This window comes from Oryctolagus cuniculus, chromosome 18, assembly GCF_051225735.1.
Source record: "Oryctolagus cuniculus isolate XC-2025 breed Fujian yellow rabbit chromosome 18, ASM5122573v1, whole genome shotgun sequence".
Lineage (NCBI taxonomy): Eukaryota > Metazoa > Chordata > Mammalia > Lagomorpha > Leporidae > Oryctolagus > Oryctolagus cuniculus.
In genome coordinates, this window is record NC_142884.1 from 15,491,448 (window position 1) to 15,510,594 (window position 19,147).

A 19,147-nucleotide genomic window follows, 5' to 3' on the forward strand; every position below is an offset into this window, starting at 1 on the left:
GCTTCAGAGTCCAGATACCTGAAGAAGGAGTGAGCTAAAGCCCAAATCCCAGGTCTCTCCCTGGAGGGGTTTCCAGTCTGATCTCCCAACACTGCCATGGGCCAGTTCTTTCGTTTCTGTTAGCAGATTGATTTCTTTGGAAGGTAGTTCCAGAAAGGGAGAGACAGAGGACACAGCTCTTCCATCTGGTGGGTCACTCCCCAAATGGCAAATCCCTGGGGCTCTGACATGGAGCCCAGCACTTTTGGAACCTACTCCACCAGTTTTTCGGCTCCCACTGGAGCTCCAGGAGGGGGTGTCCCAGGCCTCTGTGGCTGTCCTGGGTTCCATCTGTTCATTGACTCTGAGTGCTCTGCAGCTCTGCTATGGAAGCCAGTGGCCCAGGGTCTCTGTGCCAAGTCAACCTAAATTTTGATCTTCAGTGGTCCTGTGGGAAATTCTCCCTTGCTGCTGGGTTGCCAGGGCCTGGGTCACAGAGGCACAATCTGCACAACCCCCCAGGCGCTGGAATCACACACAGAGCTGGGGCTCCTTTCACCAGGGAGAAAAGGATGTATGCACCTATTTGAATGAGCTACAGAGAGAGAGAGAGAGAGAGAGAGAGAGAGAGAAGTCTTCTATCCACTGGGTCACTCTCCAGTTGGCTGCAACAGAGTTGGATCAGAAGTGGAGCAACTGGGACTGGAACCAGCGCCCATATGGGATGCCGGCACTGCAGGTGGCAGCTTTATCCACTATGCCAAAGCGCTGGGCCCTCAAGCGGCGTCTTAATCACTGTGCCAAACAAACACACAAGCAAAAGAATTTTAGTTTACTTTTTAAAAACGACTATTTGGAAGAGCGAGAGAAATCTTCCATCTGCTGAATCCTTCCCCAAATGATCTCAAAGGCTGGGCTGGGCAAGGCGGGGTGGTAGGGGCCCAAGTACCTGGGCCATTGCTGCTGCTTTCCCAGGTGTACGAGCAGGGAGCTGGACCAGAAGCAGAGCAGCTGGGACTCTAGCTGGTGCTCCAATATGTGATGCTGGCATCTGAAGTGGTGGCTTAGCTCTCTGCCATGAGGCCAGCCCCAGAGCAGAACGTTAAAGATGGGTTTCCTTCATTGGTTTTGGAGTTTCTGGAATTGAGTCTTGGGCCAAAACTGCTAGAGGTTCTGAATAGTACAGAGAGCAGCAGTAGTCCGGGATGTGAACTGTTCCTTCAGACACATAAGACAGATGCATCTGGTGCCAGGATTCAGCAGCTGCCTGGGGCATTGAATGTGGTGACTCCATCCGTGTATTTCCAAGTGCTTGTGCGTAATGAAATAAGTCAGATTCCCTCCGCCAGTCATATTCTTTCACTGATTTGTGGTAGCTAATGTACAGAGCACAAAGAAACTTAATGGAGATAAATGAAATGGACCTCTAGGAATTTGTATTTTTTTAAAGGTTCATTTATTTATTTCAAAGGCAGAGTTACAGAGAGGCAGAGCAGAGAGCAAGAGCGAGAGTGAGAGAGAGAGAGAGAGGTCTTCCATCTGCTGGTTCACTCCCCATATGGCTGCAACAGCTGGAGCTGTGCTGATTTGAAGCCAGGAGACAGAAGCTTCTCCTAGGTCTCCCATGTGGGTGCATGATGGCAATGCCAGTGATTCACACTGCTGGGAGCCCTGGATTACCTCCTCCCACCAACTAGACTTCTGAAAACTTAGCATTTGCCCTAGAGGATGTCTACCAGATTGGTGGCATTGGTGCTGTCCCCGTGGCCAAGTGGAGACTGCTGTTCTCACACCGCATGCTGGTGACCTTCATGCCAGTCAGTGTCACAACTGAAGTGAAGTGTGCTGGAATGCACATGAAGTCCTTGGGCTCCTGCAACCGCGTGGGAGACCTGGAGGAATCTCCTGGCTCCTGGCTTCGGATCGGCACAGCTCTGGCCGTTGCTACCCACAGGGGAGTGAACCAGTGGATGGAAGACTCTCTCTCTCTCTCTCTCTCTCTCTCTCTCTCTCTCTGCCTCTGCTAATCTGTAGCTCTACCTTTCAAATAAATAAATAAATAAATCTTAAAAAGAGAGAGAGAGAGATTTTGATGTGCATCAGTTGCTGTTGCACTGGGAGGTGTGGGTGGGGAGCAGCATCACCCAGCATTCCCCAGACTGCTCCCCGAGAACTCTGGCTGAGCCCCAGGATGGATAGGAGCCACGCACGCACAGAGCCCCACCTTCGCTTTCTGAACAGGATCTGGATTGGGGCCCCAAGAAGGATTCGACTCCGGCTTGAAGAGAGCCCCTGTGAGAGCCATGTGAATGCTGGGAAGAATTTTCTGGTGAAGCATGGGTGGCAGAAGAGAAGAGCATTGACGCTGTGGGGAAAGGTTGTGGAGACCATTCCTCAGAGACCAGCAGTGTAGAAAGACAGGTCCCACCTGTCCTCCTCTGTGTGTGGGAGCGAGACTAAGAATCTGAACACAGACGCGGATGACTAGAGTGGGAGGGCTGGAGGGGTGAAAGGAGTTTGGATTAAAAATCTGGGGCAGCTGGGTGTGGCTCATGTGTGACAGACACACCAATAGGAGATATTAATGGGGCAGCCAGCTGGGGTATATGGAAACTCCTCACAATGTTTATGTTGTAAATTTAAAATTAACAACATTCATACAATTTTAGAAAATATTTATTTGAAAGGCAAAGTGGAGAGAAGGGTGCGAGGGACAGAGAGGGAGAATCTTCCATCTGCTGGTTTACTCCCCAAAAGGCCACCACAGCAGAGCTGGGCCAGACTGAAGCCATGAGCCTGGAGCTCCATCAGGGTCTCCTCCATGGGTGCAGGGGCCCAACTCTTGGGCCATCTTCTGCTGCTTTCCCAGGTGCATTAGTGGGCACCTGGATCAGAAGTGGAGCAGCTGAGACTAGAACCTGTGTTCATACGGGATGCTGGTGACACACAGATGGTGGTGACACAACACCAGCCCTATAATAAAATATGTTTTAAAAAGAAAGGAATATCAGCAGAGCACACATGCACACTTTGCTTTCAGAGGGGACAAGACGATGTGGAAGACGAAGCCTGCAGTGGACGGCCAGCCCCACCAGTGTGCAAGGGGAAAGGCGTCTGGTGAGCGCCTAGGACAGAAATAGCAGCCAATGCATCAGACTTCTCAAGGGGCTCAGCTTACACAATTCCAGCTGAAATGTTCAAGGGCAACAAACTTTGTTTTTAAGATTTATGTATTTGAAAGGCAGAGTGACAGCGAGCGAGCGAGCGAGCGAGAGAGAGAATCTTCCATCGTCTGCTTCACTCCCCAAATGGCAGCAACAGCCAGGGCTAGGCCAGGCCCAAACCAGGAGCCAGGAGCTTGAGTGCAGGGGTCCAAGCACTTGGGCCATTAGCAGGGGGCTGGATCCAAAGTGGAGCAGTGGGGACTTGGACTGGTGCCCATCACAGGTGGCTGATTTACCAATTGTGTCACAACACAGGACCCAGATCAATTTTTTTAAGGTTTTATTTATTGATTTGATAGGTAGAGTTACAGACAGTAAGGAGAGACAGAAAGGTCTTCAATCCACTGGTTCATTCTCCAGGTGGCCACAGTGGTCAGAAGTGGGCTGATCTGAAGTCAGGAACCAGGAGCCTCTTCTGGGTCTCCCACACAGGTGCAGAGGCCCAAGTCTTGGGCCATCTTCCACTGCTTTCCCAGGTCATAGCAGAAAGCCGGATGGGAAGAGGAGCAGCCAGGACTAGAGCTGGCGCCCACAGATAGGATTGACCTCTGCACCACAGCACAGGTCCCTCAGTGCTTTTTTTTTTTTTAATGGCAACCAATTTCTAAGCCCCATTGTCAATGCCCTTGTCCACCTGCCAAAGGAGGCCTCCAACGTGGTGTTATGGATCTACTTTTAGGTTCCACACCCCAAGACTCCTCTGCCCGGGGAGTTAGATGTTGGGGCCGTGGCCATTGACGGGGTTCCTCGGGCGGCAGGTCTTGGCAGTGGGCTGGGGGCCTGGTTTCCAAGCGTGGCCCCAGGGCACCGTTGCCTGGCCAGGGTGGTGCCCCCACTTGGAGTCTGAAGAATTAGCAGGAGATTAAACATGGTTATGCTGATAGGATTCCACGGACAGAGCAATGGGCAGCTACCAAGGGGTGGAGGTGGTCCAGGCAGACCCAGAGTGCGCTGGGTTTTCTTTGGGATGCCCAAGGCAGTTTGCTTGTTGACTTGTTGGCGAGCCAGTGAATAACATCAGCTTATTTCGAGAAAGCAGTGGAAGCGAACAGAACAAGCCCAGGAAGGCCCACCAGCAGCCCTGTCCTCCGCGCAGCACCCCTGAGCCTTCCTCTCCCCACAAAGGCCAAGTTGGAAAGTTCTGAGAGGCAGTCAGCAGCCGTCCTGATTCGGCTCCTGCTGACTTCTCTTTGTTTCTGCATCTAAGAGAAGGGCACATAGCTGTACTCGGAGAAGAATGTCAGAAAGCCTGCATCGCCAGCGTGAAGTTCCCAGGGTGCCCGGTTCTTTAGAGATGGGCCAACTGGTGGTTTCATTGCTCCTAAAAGTGTCTTGAATTTGAGGGAGCTGATGTAGTGATAAAGTCTGCATTTTAAATTGGCATCTTTTCATTCCATCTACATGTAACTTCTTCAAGTGCCACAATTGTCAATCAGGTCTAGGGTGTAACTTAGGGAGGGCCCATCAAAGACTTCATACCATCCCAAGTTGGCTTCCTTCTCTAAAGGAGCTGTCCTTTAGACGGGAGGGCGGGCGGGCGGGCGGCAAGGGGCAGACAAGCGCAGACACTGGAGAAGCAGCAGCTTCAGAAATACTGCCGGTCCGCATCCTGATGTCGAGTGAGCAAGTGGCCGAGGCAGGTGGGCGAGAGGTTGGCTGTGCAGAAGCCAAGAGGCCATGCAGGGCTTGGTGGTAGACCAGTTGATGCCAAAACTGGGTTGACCATTTGGGGGATCGCTGGGTGATAGCCATGGAGAAAATATGAGCACAAATTTGCTACTGGGTTCCTGCCAGCAGTGAGTGAGTGTCAATCTTTCCTGCATGGGAGACCGGGAAGAAGCTCCTGGCTCCTGGCTTTGGACTGGAACAGCTTGAGCCATTGTGCCCAACTGGGGAGTGAACCAGTGGATGGAAGACTCTCTTTCTCTCTCTGCACCACTCCTTTCTCTGTGTAACTCTGACCTTCAAATAAATGAATAGATATTAAAAAAATGAAAACTCTGTTCTTGAATGCAAGTTTTATAATAAAAATAAGCTCTCCCACATGGGTGCAGGGGTCCCATCACTTGCGCCATCCTCTGCTGCTTCCCTAGGCACATGAGCAGGGAGCTGCATAGGCAGTGGAGCAGCTGGGCCTTGCCCCAGTGTGCATATGGGACGCCAGTGTTGCCAGTGGTGGGTTTTACCCACTCTGCCACAATGCCAGGCGCCTTCTGAAAATGGAAAAAAATTTACTTTGTATGTGTATTTGCTTGGGTAGCTGCAATGGCCAAGGGCTGGTGCAATCCAAAGCCAGGAGCCGGGAGCTCCATCTGGGTCTTCCATGTGGGTGTGGGGGCCTGAGTACTTGGGCCATCTTCTACTGCTTTCCCAGGTGCACTTGCAGGGAGCTGGGTGGGAAGTGGAGCAGCCGGGACTCCAACTGGGACTCTGGGATAGGAACCCAGCATTGCAAGGCCTCCCAGGGGCCGGCCCCAGGGGCTGCATTCTAGCCACGCACATGTGCTTCTGGCCTCCTTCTCCTCTGCCTGCGGCTCTTTCTCCATCTCTTTCCATCCCCTCCATGGCTGAGTGCTTCCTCCAAAGCCCTATGCAGGTTTTTTTTTTTTTTTTTTTTTACAGGCAGAGTGGATAGTGAGAGAGAGAGAGAAAGGTCTTCTTTTTTGCCGTTTGTTCACCATCCAATGGCTGCCGTGGCTGGCGCACTGTGGGTGTGTGTGGTATGTATGTAAGTGTATTTATATATGATTGTGTTGGTGGGTGTGTGGGTGTGTTAGTGTGTATGAACATATGTATGTGTATGTATGTATGTGTGTGTTTCTGTGTGTGTGTTTGTCTTGTGTGTGTTTGTATGTAAGTATGTGTATGTACTTGTGTGTGTGTGTGTGTGTGTGTGGGCGGGCATGTGTGGCAGCAGGACATCTTCCCCTCGTGAAGTTCAAGCTCACGTCGAAAATGCATGACCATGAGATCAGGCTCTGCCTTCCAGGGTGCCTTTTCCAAAATTCCTTTGCGAGACCCTGGCAAAGAGGAGAGACCCCGAGAGAGAGCGCTGGTGTCTCCCGACCAACGGACCGGGTCACGCCCCAAATGTCTGCATCAGGAACTCCAATGGATTCTTGCTTAAAGCAAACCAAAGGCCTTTGTTGCGGTCCCTCTGCAGCGCCCAGGTCCTCTCGCCGCAGCCGCACGGCCTTTACCCCCGACCAGCTGGGGATGCTGCAAGCTGTTTTAGAAACCAGCCGCTGCCCAGATTGGAGCCAAAAAGAAGAGTTATCATCCGAGCTTCATCTGGATGCCTATGGGATCAAGGTATGTCCTGAGCCCCCTGCCTCGCACTCACTTCCTGTGGTCACCGCGGCGCTGGCTGCTCAGGGCAGTCCCCGAGAGGCTGGCAGGCAGAGGCTGCCCGGGGCTTGTCCTGAACTCCCTGCGCGTGGGCCCTTGACAAGATAGACTCCCCCGGGCGGGGCACTCGCGGATGCGTTGTGGTTGCGGGCGCAAGAGTTCAACCGGCCGGCGAGGACCACGCCTGGTGGATGGCACTCAGTACGCGGGAGCCAGCCGAGAGCCGGCCGCGGAGGTGGAGCGAACATGTGTGTGCAGGAAGCGTTTCCAAATTGTATTTCTTTAAATGTATTGGTGAGACGCAATGAGACCGAAGTTTTTTGAGATTTATTTATTTATTTGAACAAGTTCGAGGCAGAGAGAGAGGTGTCTTCCATCGGCCGGTTCACTGCCCCCAGGACCCACGGCTGCCGCGCACGACCCCATGGCCGAATGACTCTCCCGGGCCCGGCACAGCGTTTGAGAAAGAGGCTTGAGCCCAGCGTGCCCACGCCACAAGGGCCCCGAGCTTCTGAGGCCCCTGGGGTCTCCCTGGGGTCGTTGCCTCTGGAGTAACCTGTTCCTTCCCTTCCTCCCCAGACCTGGTTTAAAAATCAGCGCGCCAAGCAAAGAAAACTGCAGCCAACGGGCCAGCCCCACCAGCCCAGCGAGTCCACACCTCAGCCTCCTCCGCCGCCGCCGCCGCCGCCAACAGGCTCTGAGCTCAGCGCGCCCGCGCAGGAAGAGCAGGGCCCCGGGGGCTCCCAGGCGCAGGGCCCCGAGGCTGCCGAGGACCCGCTGCCCGCCGATCTGCACAACATCCATCTGGACTCATCTGCGCCCTGGGCTTCGCTGCCCCATGACTTCGGGGAGCTCGTGCGCATGTACGGCTTGTTCGAGGATGACGAGCCCGACGACCTAGCAGAGCACCTGTACCCCCAGGCTTAAAGGAGACTCTGACTGTGAATAGGGTGCCCCACACTCGGCCAGTCTGAGCTTGGGCGTGCGTCCTCTAGCATAAGAAAATAAAGCTCAGTAATGGCAAAAAAGGAAAAAGAAAAGAAAAACAAAACAAAAAACACCCTACAAAAACACAACCCTCCTCCCCCCAACATATAAAGAAATAAAGCCGGACCCCTCATCCTCCCGCCTGTGATGTCTGTCCTTCCTGCTTCCTTTGCATGCAGCCCTGCATCCGGCTTCCCCTCCACGTGGTCCTCTGCAGACTGAAACCCTGGGGTCCCGAGGTGGGGCAGGGGCCCTGGCTCCCTCAGCCACAGAAGCACTGAGTCAGCCTCTACACTCGCCCCAGCTCCCACTGGGAGATCCTTGTACTGGGAGCAACCGAGTCATCCCCAAGGAGGCGGTGGGGCAGGCCGAGGCAGTGTGGGTGCTGCTCCCTCTTCCTGTGCAGGAACCCCACTGCGGCCCCAGCCCTGCTCTACAGAGCACGCCCCGGCCCCAGTGCTCTGGCTTGGCACCTTGGCTTCCCGGCTCTGGGAGCCCAAGGGACCAGGCGCTCCTGCCAGTCCCTGCCCGCTGCCCTGAGCGGCCGCTTCCTGGTGCTGCCTGGCGCTGGGCAAGGGCTTCAGAGTCCAGATCAGCCCTGAGAAGGAGTGAGCTAAAGCCCAAATCCCAGGTCTATCCCTGGAGGGGTTTTCCAGTCTGATCTCCCAACACTGCCGTGGGCCAGTTCTTTCCTCTCTGTTAGCAGATTGATTTCTTTGGAAGGTAGTTCCAGAAAGGGAGAGACAGAGGACACAGCTCTTCCATCTGGTGGGTCACTCCCCGAATGGTGAGTCCCTGGGGCTCTACATGGAGCCCAGCACTTTTGGAACCTACTCCACCAGTTTTTCGGCTCCCACTGGAGCTCCAAGAGGGGGTGGCCCAGGCCTCTGTGGCTGTCCTGCGTTGCATCTGTTCATTGATTCTGAGTGCTCTGCAGCTCTGCTGTGGAAGCCACTGGCCCAGGGTCTCTGTGCCAAGTCACTTCACTCACTGGTCCTGTGGGAAATTCTCCACTGCTGCTGGATTGCCCAGGGCCTGGGTCACAGAGGCACAATCTGCACAACCCCCTAGGCGCTGGAATCACACACAGAGCTGGGGCTCCTTTCACCAGGGAGAAAAAGGTTTACGTTCTTATTTGAATGAGTTACAGAGAGAGAGAGAGAGAGAGAAAGGGAGAAGTCTTCCATCCGCTGGTTCACTCCCTGATGGCCACAATGGCCAGCACTGGCCCAGGTAGAAGCAGGAGCCAGGAGCTTCTTTGAGGACTCCCACATGGGTGTTCAGAGGCCTATGTACTTGGGCCGTCCTCTGCTGCGTTCCCAGGCCATTGGCAGGGAGCTGGATCAGAACTGCAGCGGCCGGGACACAAAGTAGCACCCATGTGGGATGGTGGCTTTACCCGCTTCACCACAGTGCCAGCCCTGGAGGGCACCTCTTGGGTGAGAATCCTAGGACCTGCAGAGGAGAAGGCAACACTGGCCTCCTTGCCCTGGTCTTTGCTCCAATGCCCCAGAGTTGTGCTTTAGGGTAGCACATCTGCACACAGTCAACCCCTCCTAGCCAGCTGCCAGAGCGGGGGAGCTGTTCTGTAGGATGCTGTCAGGGTCTATACCTGGCGTTCTGCCTCAGCACAAGTGCACGGCACAAATCATGCACCTGATGCTGACCGTGGACTGTGGGGCACAATCCCGTGTCTCCTCTGTTCTTCCGTTGTCACACACGTGAGATCAGTGACAGAGGAGGGCTGTGTGAGAACTGTGCACCTGCTCGATTTCCTGAAAACCTAAAACTCCTCTCCAACGTAGTGTCTGTTATTAGTATTAATATTACTATTTGTAAAATCAAGTTTCGGGGGAGGCCTTTGGCTCAGTGCCTCAGAAACGGCTTAGGGGGCCTGCATTCCCCATCTGAGTGCCTGGGTTGGATTCCTGGCTGCCACCTAAGGCGGACCCTGGGAGTCAATGCTGATGCTCAGTACTTGGGTCCCGGTCCCTGGTTGAGAGTTCCAGGCCCTGGCAGTTGTGGGCACTTGGGGGCAGGGAACCAATGCTGGCAACTCTGTCTATGTCTGTCGCTCTGCCTTTTTGACAAAGAAGTTTCCATTTAAACAGCAGTGTGTGCTTGGTTGGTCCTGCAGGAATGAACCAGTCTGTAGGAGCCCCTGCGGGCGACCTGGAGACAGGCCTGGAGGGACCACTCCTCTGCCTTGTTCTTTACAAAAGCAAATGTGCTGGGAGTTTGGGGGGATCTCTGGGCATCACAGCTTATCACAGCTTGGAGGTTGGTTTTCTGTAGTGTGTGGACATTTTGTAACGGTGAACTTATATGCTTCTGAAGTGCTTAAAGAAGAGGATTTGTGGAGTTCCTGATGGCGGTTAGGCGGCCCCTGGACCCCATAGCGACCTTGGACCCCAGCCGCTGCCCGAGAGTCGGGGGTCGCCGCCACTGTGGAGCGCCAGGGGGCGCCATCGTAGACAACGCAAAATCCAGGGCCGCAAGGGCGTGGTGGCCACGTTCGTGGGCTGCCGTCCTCCGCGTGCTCTCGGGCGGTGGGTGGGCAGCAGGCCTCCCTGGGCCACGCACGAGGGGACGGGCCTGAGACTCGGGCGCCCGGACCCGCTTTCCAGGTCAAGTTCTCCCAGAGTTCTCGCCTCTGCTTCCCGCAGGTCGCTCAGCGCCTCAGGTCCGCCCATTTGCTCTTACTGTCCAATCAGGAGCAAGGGAGGGATTCCTTCGGGCTCCCGCTGGGCAGGGATATTTTTTTATTTTTTATTTGTTTGAAGGCAGAGTTACAGAGGGATAGTTAATGATAAGATAGAGGTAGAGAGAGATAGATAGTGATAGTGATAGAGAAAGAGAAGGAGAGAGAGAGAAACAGAGAGGTAGAGAGAGATAGTGATAGTGATAGTGATAGTGATAGTGATAGTGATAGTGATAGTGATAGAGAGAGAGAGAGAGAGAGAGAGAGAGAGAGAGGCCTGCAGTGCCTGCATCCCGTAGGGGCCCCGGTCTTCCGATCCAGCTTTCTGCTATGGCTGGGAAGCAGTAGAGGATTTGCCCAAGTCCTCGGGCAGGGCCCTGGGCCTGTGTGTGTGGGAGACCCAGACCCAGACCCAGAAGAAGCTCCGGATCCAGGCTTCGGAACAGCTCAGCTCTGGCTGTTGTGGCCATTTGGGGAGTGAAACAGCGAGTGCAAGACCTCTCTCTCCCTCTCTGGAACTCTGCCTTTCAAATCAATCAACATATCTGTAATAAAAAGTGTTTTTTAAAAGGATTGATTTTCTTGTTACCACCACAGTCACGCTAATTAACATACCACCTCCTCGCTTTCTTCGGATTTTTTTTTTTAGAAAGTTGATTGTATTTTCGTTTTTAAAGATTTTATTTATTGGGGACGGCTCTTTCGCACAGCGGGTTAAAGCCCCAGCCTGCATCGCCAACAGCCCATATGGGCACTGATCTTTCTTTCTTTCTTTTTTTAACTTTTATTTAACAAATCTAAATTTCCAAAGTACAGCTTCTAGATTACCGTGGCTTTTTCCCCCCATAACTTGCCTCCTTCCCGCAATCCAATCCTCCCATCTCCCGCTCCCTCTCCCATTCCATTCACATCAAGATTCATTTTCAATTATCTTTATATACAGAAGATCAATATAGTATATAGTAAGTAAAGATTTCAACTGTTTGCACCCACACAGAAACACAAAGCGTCAAGTACTGTTTGAGTACTAGTTATAGGAAGAATTCACATTTTACAACACGTTAAGGGCAGAGATCCTACATGAGGAGGAAGTGCACAGTGACTCCTGTTGTTGACTAAGAAATTGACACTCTTGTTTCTGGGGTCAGTAATCACCCTAGGCTATTGAGTTGCCTAGGTTAGGGAAGCCTTTTGAGTTTGCCAACTCCCATCTTATTTAGACAAGGTCATAGTCAAAGTGGAAATTCCCTTCAGAGAAGGGTACCTCCTCCTTTGATGGCATGTTCTTTCCACTGGGATCTCTCTCACTCGCAGAGATCTTTCATTTAGGTTTTTTTTTTTTTTTTCCAGAGTGTCTTGGCTTTCCATGCCTAAAATACTCTCATGGGCTCTTCAGCCGGATCCGAACATCTTAAGGGCTGATTCCGAGGTAAATTGGCATCTGTTAATCCCATGTATCTGATAAGCTCTTCAAGTGCTAATCTGTCAATCTGGTCTAGGGTGTGACTTAATACCGTCAGGAGTTGGCTCTGTTCTAGAAAGGAGCCGTCCGGGTGGCAGGGGGCAGACAAACACAGACGCTGGAGAAGAAGCAGCTTCGGAAATACTGCCGGTCCGAGTCGTGATGTCGAGTGAGCAAGTGGCCGAGGCGGGTGGGCGAGAGGTTGGCTGTGCAGGGCTTGCTTGGTGGTAGGCCAAGCCATGCCGGCACCAGGTTGGCCGTTGGCGGGATCGCTGGCTTATAGCAATGGAGCAAACAGGAGCACAGTTTGCTACTGGGCTCCCGCCAGCAGTGAGTGAGTGTCCGTCGTCTCTCCCATCCTTTTGGATGCCCGTGACTGGCATACAGTTAACACGGCAGCCAGTTGGGTCTCCCATAATCTCTGGTCTGTGACGCACTTCCCAAGCCATCGAGGGGACAGGGCTGCATCACTGTTTTAGACACCATTCTGCTTCCTCTTGAATGCTCATTGCCTGTTTCTGACCTTTCTCATTTTAAAGAACTGTGCGTTTCGGTTTTGGTTGTTTTGTAGAGTATCTTTGTTGTCTCCCAGAAACTCTGATGTTGGTTGCACAGAAAACCTTCCAGTCTTGAAAACTGTGTTTTCCATTTGCTTAGCAGTTTCACTGTTCAGATCTTTTAAATGTTTATGTGACACAGGGTGGAAATTGATTTTAAACCATTTGATTGGGGAACAACTGTTTGGAAACCTAAGCAGATAAGAGGTCTTCACAAAGTGTGTGGGAAACTAGGGGTGAAGCAAAAGTGATGGGGACAGTGGCCGTGGCTCACTCAGTGAATCTTCTGCCTGTGGCGCTGGCATCCCATATAGGTGCTGGGTCCTAGTCCTGGTTGCTCCTCTTCCAGTCCAGCTCTCTGCTGTGGCCCAGGAAGGCAGTGGAAGATGGCCCAGGTGCTTGGGCCCTGCACCCGCATGGGAGACCAGGAGGAAGCACCTGGCTCCTGGCTTCAGATCGGCACAGCGCGAAGGCCGGCTGTATTGGTCATTAGGGGAGCGGGGGTGAACCAACGGAAGGAAGACCTTTCTCTCTGTTTCTCTCTCACTGTCCAACTCTGCCCGTCTAAATATAAAAAGAAAAGAAAAAGTTATGCATGGCTTTCAAAAAATTGTTTTTTGCACCAGAATGAACCCATTTTTTGACTCATTTTTTCCATGCATTTCTTAGTCTCTCTGTATTTTCTCATGTTTTCCTTTGCATTGGAACAACCTAGTGTAGAGTGCCTTTCTTGTCTGGAGACACAGATACAATCTTTCTCTTTTAAAAAGTTTTGTTTAAAGTGTTCGTTGATGGGGCCGGCGCTGTGGTGCAGTGGGTTAAAGCCCTGGCTGGAAGTGCAGGCATCCCATATGGGCTCCGGTTCAAGTCCAGGCTGCTCCTCTTCTGATCCCGCTCTCTGGCATGGCCTGGGAAAGCAGGAAAAGATGGGCCCCTGCACCCACATGGGAGACCGGGAAGAAGCTCCTGGCTCCTGCCTTTGGATTGGCACAGCTCATGTCATTGTGGCCAGTTGGGGAGTGAACCAGTGGATGGAACACTCTCTCTCTCTCTGTCTCTCTCTCTCTCTCTCTCTGTCTCTCCTTCTTTCTCTGTGTAACTCTGACCATCAAATAAATGAATAGACCTTTTTTTTCTTTAAAAAAAAAAGAAAGTATATCCTTGAATGCAAGTTTTATAATAAAAATAAGCTCTCCCACATGGGTGCAGGGGTGCTATCTTTTGGCTGTTGTCTGCTGCTTCCCTAGGCACATGAGCAGGGAGCTGCATAGGCAGCGGAGCAGCTGGGCCTTGTCCCAGTGTCCATATGGGACGCCAGTGTTGCCAGTGGTGGGTTTTACCCACTCTGCCACAATGCCAGGCGCCTTCTGAAAATGAAAAAAAATTTACTTTGTATGTGTATTTGCTTGGGTAGCTGCAATGGCCAAGGGCTGGTGCAATCCAAAGCCAGGAGCCGGGAGCTCCATCTGGGTCTCCCATGTGGGTGTGGGGGCCTGAGTACTTGGGCCATCTTCTACTGCTTTCCCAGGTGCACTTGCAGGGAGCTGGGTGGGAAGTGGAGCAGCCGGGACTCCAACTGGGACTCTGGGATAGGAACCCAGCATTGCAAGGCCTCCCAGGGGCCGGCCCCAGTGGCTGCACTCTAACCACGCACATGTGCTTCTGGCCTCCTTCTCCTCTGCCTGCGGCTCTTTCTCCATCTCTTTCCAACCCCTCCATGGCTGAGGGCTTCCTCCAAAGCCCTATGCAGTTTTTCTCTCTCTCTGACTCTCTCTCTGTCTTTCCCATGAGCTGGGAGAAAACTGCGAGCTTGGCACTTGCCTTCACAGGGTGTGGGTGTGGGTGTGTATGAATGTATGTATGTGTATGTATGTGTGTGTTTGTCTCTGTGTGTCTTGTTTGTTTTGTGTGTGGGTTTGTATATATGTTTGCATATGTGTGTATGTACATGTGTGTATCTTTCTGTGTGTGTCTGTATGTGTCTGTCTTTGTGTTAGTGTGTGGGTTCTTATGTATGTGTGTGTATGTATGTATGTATGTATGTATGTCGTGGGTGTGTGGGTGTGTATGTATGAGTATGTATGTGTGTGTGACTTTCTGTGTCTGTGTCTTACTGTGTGTGTGGGTTTGTATTTATGTATGTATGTATGTGTGTGTGTGTGTGTGTGTGTGTGTGGCAGCAGGACATCTTCCCCTCGTGAAGCTCAAGCTCACGGCGAAAATGCATGACCATGAGATCAGGCTCTGCCTTCCAGGGTGCATTTTCCAAAATTCCTTTGGGAGACCCAGGCAAAGAGGAGAGACCCCGAGAGCGCTGCTGTCTACCGGCTCGCTCCCGAAATGCATGCAGTGGCTGCTGGAGCCAAAGCCGGCATCAGGATGGCCAATGGATTCTTTCTGAAAGCAAACCAAAGCCCTTTGTTCCTGTTCCCTCTGCAGCGCCCAGGTGTGCTCGCCGCAGCCGCACAGACTTTACCCCCGACCAGTTGGGGATGTTGAAAGCTGTTTTCGAAACGACCCCCTGTCCTGACTGGGAGAAGATACAAGAGTTAGCGGCAAAGCTATGTTTGGATGAGTGTGTGATCAAGGTATGTCCCGAGCCCTATGCCCTCCGTGCCATGCACTCACTCGCTTGCGGTCACCGCTGTGCTGGCCGCTCAGGGCAGTCGCCAATGCACGCGCTTTGCAGTCCCTGCGAAGCTGGCAGGCAGAGGCTGGCGCGGGGCTGGTCCCGAAGTCCCTGCGGGTGGGCCCTTGACAAGATAGACTGCCCCTGGCGCTCGCGGCTGCCTTGGGGCAGAAGAGTTCAAGTGTGAGCAGGTGGCCAGGACTATGCCTGGTGGATGGCTCCGCCCAGCCCCAGCGCGGGAGCCAGCCAAGGGCCGCCCGCGCAGGCCAGGCGGAGCGAACACGTGTGTGCGGGGAGCGCGTTTCCAAAGTGTATTTCTTTAAATGTATTGTGTGAGAGGCAATGAGACAGAATTTCTTTTTTAAGATTTATTTATTATTTATTTGAAAGAGTTTGAGGCTGCTTAGACCCCATGGCCGAATGACCCCACCAGGCCTCCCCTCCGAGGGTCTCCGCACCTCTCAGTACTGTGTCCTTAGAGACCGAGCTCCCAGAACGTGAGCCTTTGTGGTGCAAAGCCTAGCGCGCAAAGTTCTAAGTTCTGCAGCGGAGGATCGCTTGGGAGCAGGGCAGAGGCTGCCCGGCCCCCTCCCCTTTACCTGATGCCAGCGGCTCCCTCCCAGGCCCGGCACAGCGTTTGAGAAAGAGGCTTGAGCCCAGCGTGCCCACGCCACAAGGGCCCCGAGCTTCTGAGGCCCATGGGGTCTCCCTGGGGTCCTTGCCCCTGGAGTAACCTGTTCCCTCCCTTCCTCCCCAGACCTGGTTTAAAAATCAGCGCGCCAAGCAAAGAAAACTGCAGCGAAAGGGCCAGCCCTGCCAGCCCGGCGAGTCCCCACCACCACCAGGTTCAGAGCTCAGCGCACCTTCGCAGGAAGATCACGGCCCTGAGAGCTCCCAGGCGCATGGCCCCGAGGCTGCCGAAGACCCGCTGCCCGCCGATCTGCAAAATATCCATCTGGACTCCTCAGCGCCCTGGGCTTCGTTGCCCCATGACATCGGGGAGCTGGTGCGCACGTACGGCTTGTTCGATGACGACGAGCCCGACGACTAGCAGATATCTGAACCCCCAGACTTCAAGGGCCAAATTTTCCCAGTCCTAGAAAAAAGAAAGAAGAAAAAAAGAATGAAGCATGTAGGAGCCCCTGCCGGCGACCTGGAGACAGCCCTGAAGGGACCACTCCTCTGCCTCATTCTTTGCAAAACTAAACGTGTTGGGATTTTGGGGAGATCTCTGGGCTGGTCGGAGGCATCACAGCCTGGAGGTTGGTTTTCTGTAGATTGTGGACGTTTTGTAGTGGTGAACTTAGATGTTTCTGAAGTGCTTAAAGAAGAGGATTTATGGGGTTCCTGAGGGCAGTCAGGTGGGCCTGGTGACCTGGCCGCGACCTTGGCCCCCAGCTGCCACCAGAGAGTCCGGGGTCGCCGCCACCGTGGAGCGCCAGGGGGCGCCATCGTAGACAACGCGCAAGCCAGGGCCGCGGCTGGAACTCTGCCTTTCCAATCCATCAACACATCTGTACCAAAAAGTGTTTTTTGAAAAGATTGATTTTCTTGTTACCACCACAGTCACGCTAATTAACATACCACCTCCTCGCTTTCTTAGGATGTTTTTGCAGAATGATGATTGTCTTTTCATTTTTAAAGATTGGATTGATTGGGGCCGGCGCTGTAGCACAGCGGGTTCAACCTCCAGCCTGCAGCGCCAACAGCCCATATGGGCACTGGTCTTTCCAATAAAATAAAGTAAAATAAAATAACATAAATCGTTGTTTGAGGATGTTGTTATTGAATTCTTGGAGAGGTAGAGCTGCAGACAGTGAGAAGAAGAGACAGGGAGAAAGGTCTGCCTTCCGTTGCTTCACGCCCCAAATGGCCACAAGGGTCAGAGCTGTGCCAATGGGGAGCCGGGAGCCAGGGGCTGGGGTTCACCTCTTCAAGCGGCACATCTGTCAATCAGGTCTAGGGTGTGACTTAGGGAGGGTCCATCAAAGACTTCATACCATGCCAAGTTGGCTTCCTTCTCTAAAGGAGCCATCCTTTAGCCAGGCGGGCGGGCGGGCCGGCGGGCAGGCGGGTGGCAAGGGGCAGACAAGCGCAGACGCTGGAGAAGCAGCAGCTTCGGAAATACTGCCGGTCCGCGTCCTGATGTCGAGTGAGCAAGTGGCCGAGGCGGGTGGGCGAGAGGTTGGCTGTGCAGGGCTTGCTTGGTGGTAGGCCAAGCCATGCCGGCACCGGCTTGGCCGTTGGCGGGATCGCTGGCTTCTGGCAATGGAGCAAACAGGAGCACAGTTTGCTGCAGGGCTCCCGCCAGCAGTGAGCGAGTGTCCGTCGTCTCTCCCATCCTTTTGGATGCCCGTGACTGTCATACAGTTAACACGGCAGCCAGTGGGGTCTCCCGGAAACTCTGGTGTTGCTGGCACAGAAAACCTTGCAGTCTTTGGCTTGTGTTTTCCACTTGCTTCCGAGTTGCACTGTTCAGATATTTTAAATGTCCATGTGACACAAGGGTACTAGAAAAGTTCATGGAAATGGATTTTAAAACATTGACTTGGGCAAAAACTGTTTGCAATCCACCTATGCAGATGAGAGGTCTTCAGAAAGTTCCTGGGAAAATAGGTAGGAAGAAAAAGTTATGCATGGCGTTCCAAAACATTCTTTTTGCCCCAGAATGAGCTCAGTTTTTGACTCCTATTTCCATGCATTTCTTAGTCTCTCTGTATTTTCTCCTATTTTCCTTTGCCTTGGAAAACCCTAGTGTAGAGTGCATTTCTTGTTTGGAGACACAGACACAATCTTTCTCTTTGAAATTCATGTGTTGAAAGAGTGAGTTGATGGGGCCGGCGCTGTGGTGCAGCGGCTTAAAGCCCCGGCCTGAAGGGCAGGCATCCCATACGGGCGCCGCTTCGAGTCCGGGCGCCGCTTCGAGTCCCGGCTGCTCCTTTTCTGATCCAGCCCTCTGCTATGGCCTGGGAAAGCAGTAGAACCCAGCCCAAGTCCTTGGGCCCCTGCACCTGCATGGCAGACCCGGAAGAAGCTCCTGGCTCCTGCCTTTGCATTGGCACAGCTCGAGCCATTGTGGCCAGTTGGGGAGTAACTCTGACCTTCAAAGAAATGAATCGATCTTTTTTTTTTTTTTCAAAAAAGAACAAAGAAAGAAAGAAAGTCTATCCTCGAATGTGAGTTTTATAATAAAAATGAGCTCTCCCACATGGGTGCAGGGGTCCCATCACTTGCGCCGTCCTCTGCTGCTTCCCTAGGCACATGAGCAGGGAGCTGCATAGACAGTGGAGCAGCTGGGCCTTGCCCCAGTGTGCATATGGGACGCCAGTGTTGCCAGTGGTGGGTTTTACCCACTCTGCCACAATGCCAGGCGCCTTCTGAAAATGAAAAAACATTTCCTTTGCATGTGTATTTGCATGGGTAGCTGCAATGGCCAAGGGCTGGTGCAATCCAAAGCCAGGAGCCGGGAGCTCCATCTGGGTCTCCCATGTGGGTTTGGGGGCCTGAGTACTTGGGCCATCTTCTACTGCTTTCCCAGGTGCATTTGTAGGGAGCTGGGTGGGAAGTGGAGCAGCTGGGACACCAACTGGGACTCTGGGATAGGAACCCAGCATTGCAAGGCCTCCCAGGGGCCGGCCCCAGTGGCTGCACTCTAACCACGCACATGTGCTTCTGGCCTCCTTCTCCTCTGCCTGCGGCTCTTTCTCCATCTCTTTCCAACCCCTCCATGGCTGAGGGCTTCCTCCAAAGCCCTATGCAGTTTTTCTCTCTCTCTGTCTCTCTCTCTGTCTTTCCCATGAGCTGGGAGAAAACTGGGAGCTTGGCACATGCCTTCACAGGGTGTGGGTGCAGGTGTGGGTGTGGGTGTGGGTGTGGGTGTGAGTGTGTGGGTGTGTATGTATGCATGTATGTGCATTTAGGTATGTATGCGTGTGTGTGTGGGTGGATGTGTGTGTGTGTTTGTGTATGTATGTGTGTGTTTCTGTGTGTGTGTGTGTGTGTGTGTGTGTGTGGCAGCAGGACATCTTCCCCTCGTGAAGTTCAAGCTCACGTCGAAAATGCATGACCATGAGATCAGGCTCTGCCTTCCAGGGTGCATTTTCCAAAATTCCTTTGCGAGACCCTGGCAAAGAGGAAGAGACCCCGAGAGAGAGCGCTGGTGTCTCCAGAGCAACCGGGGACCAGGTCACGCCCCAAATGTCTGCATCAGGAACTCCAATGGATTCTTGCTTAAAGCAAACCAAAGGCCTGTGTTGCTGT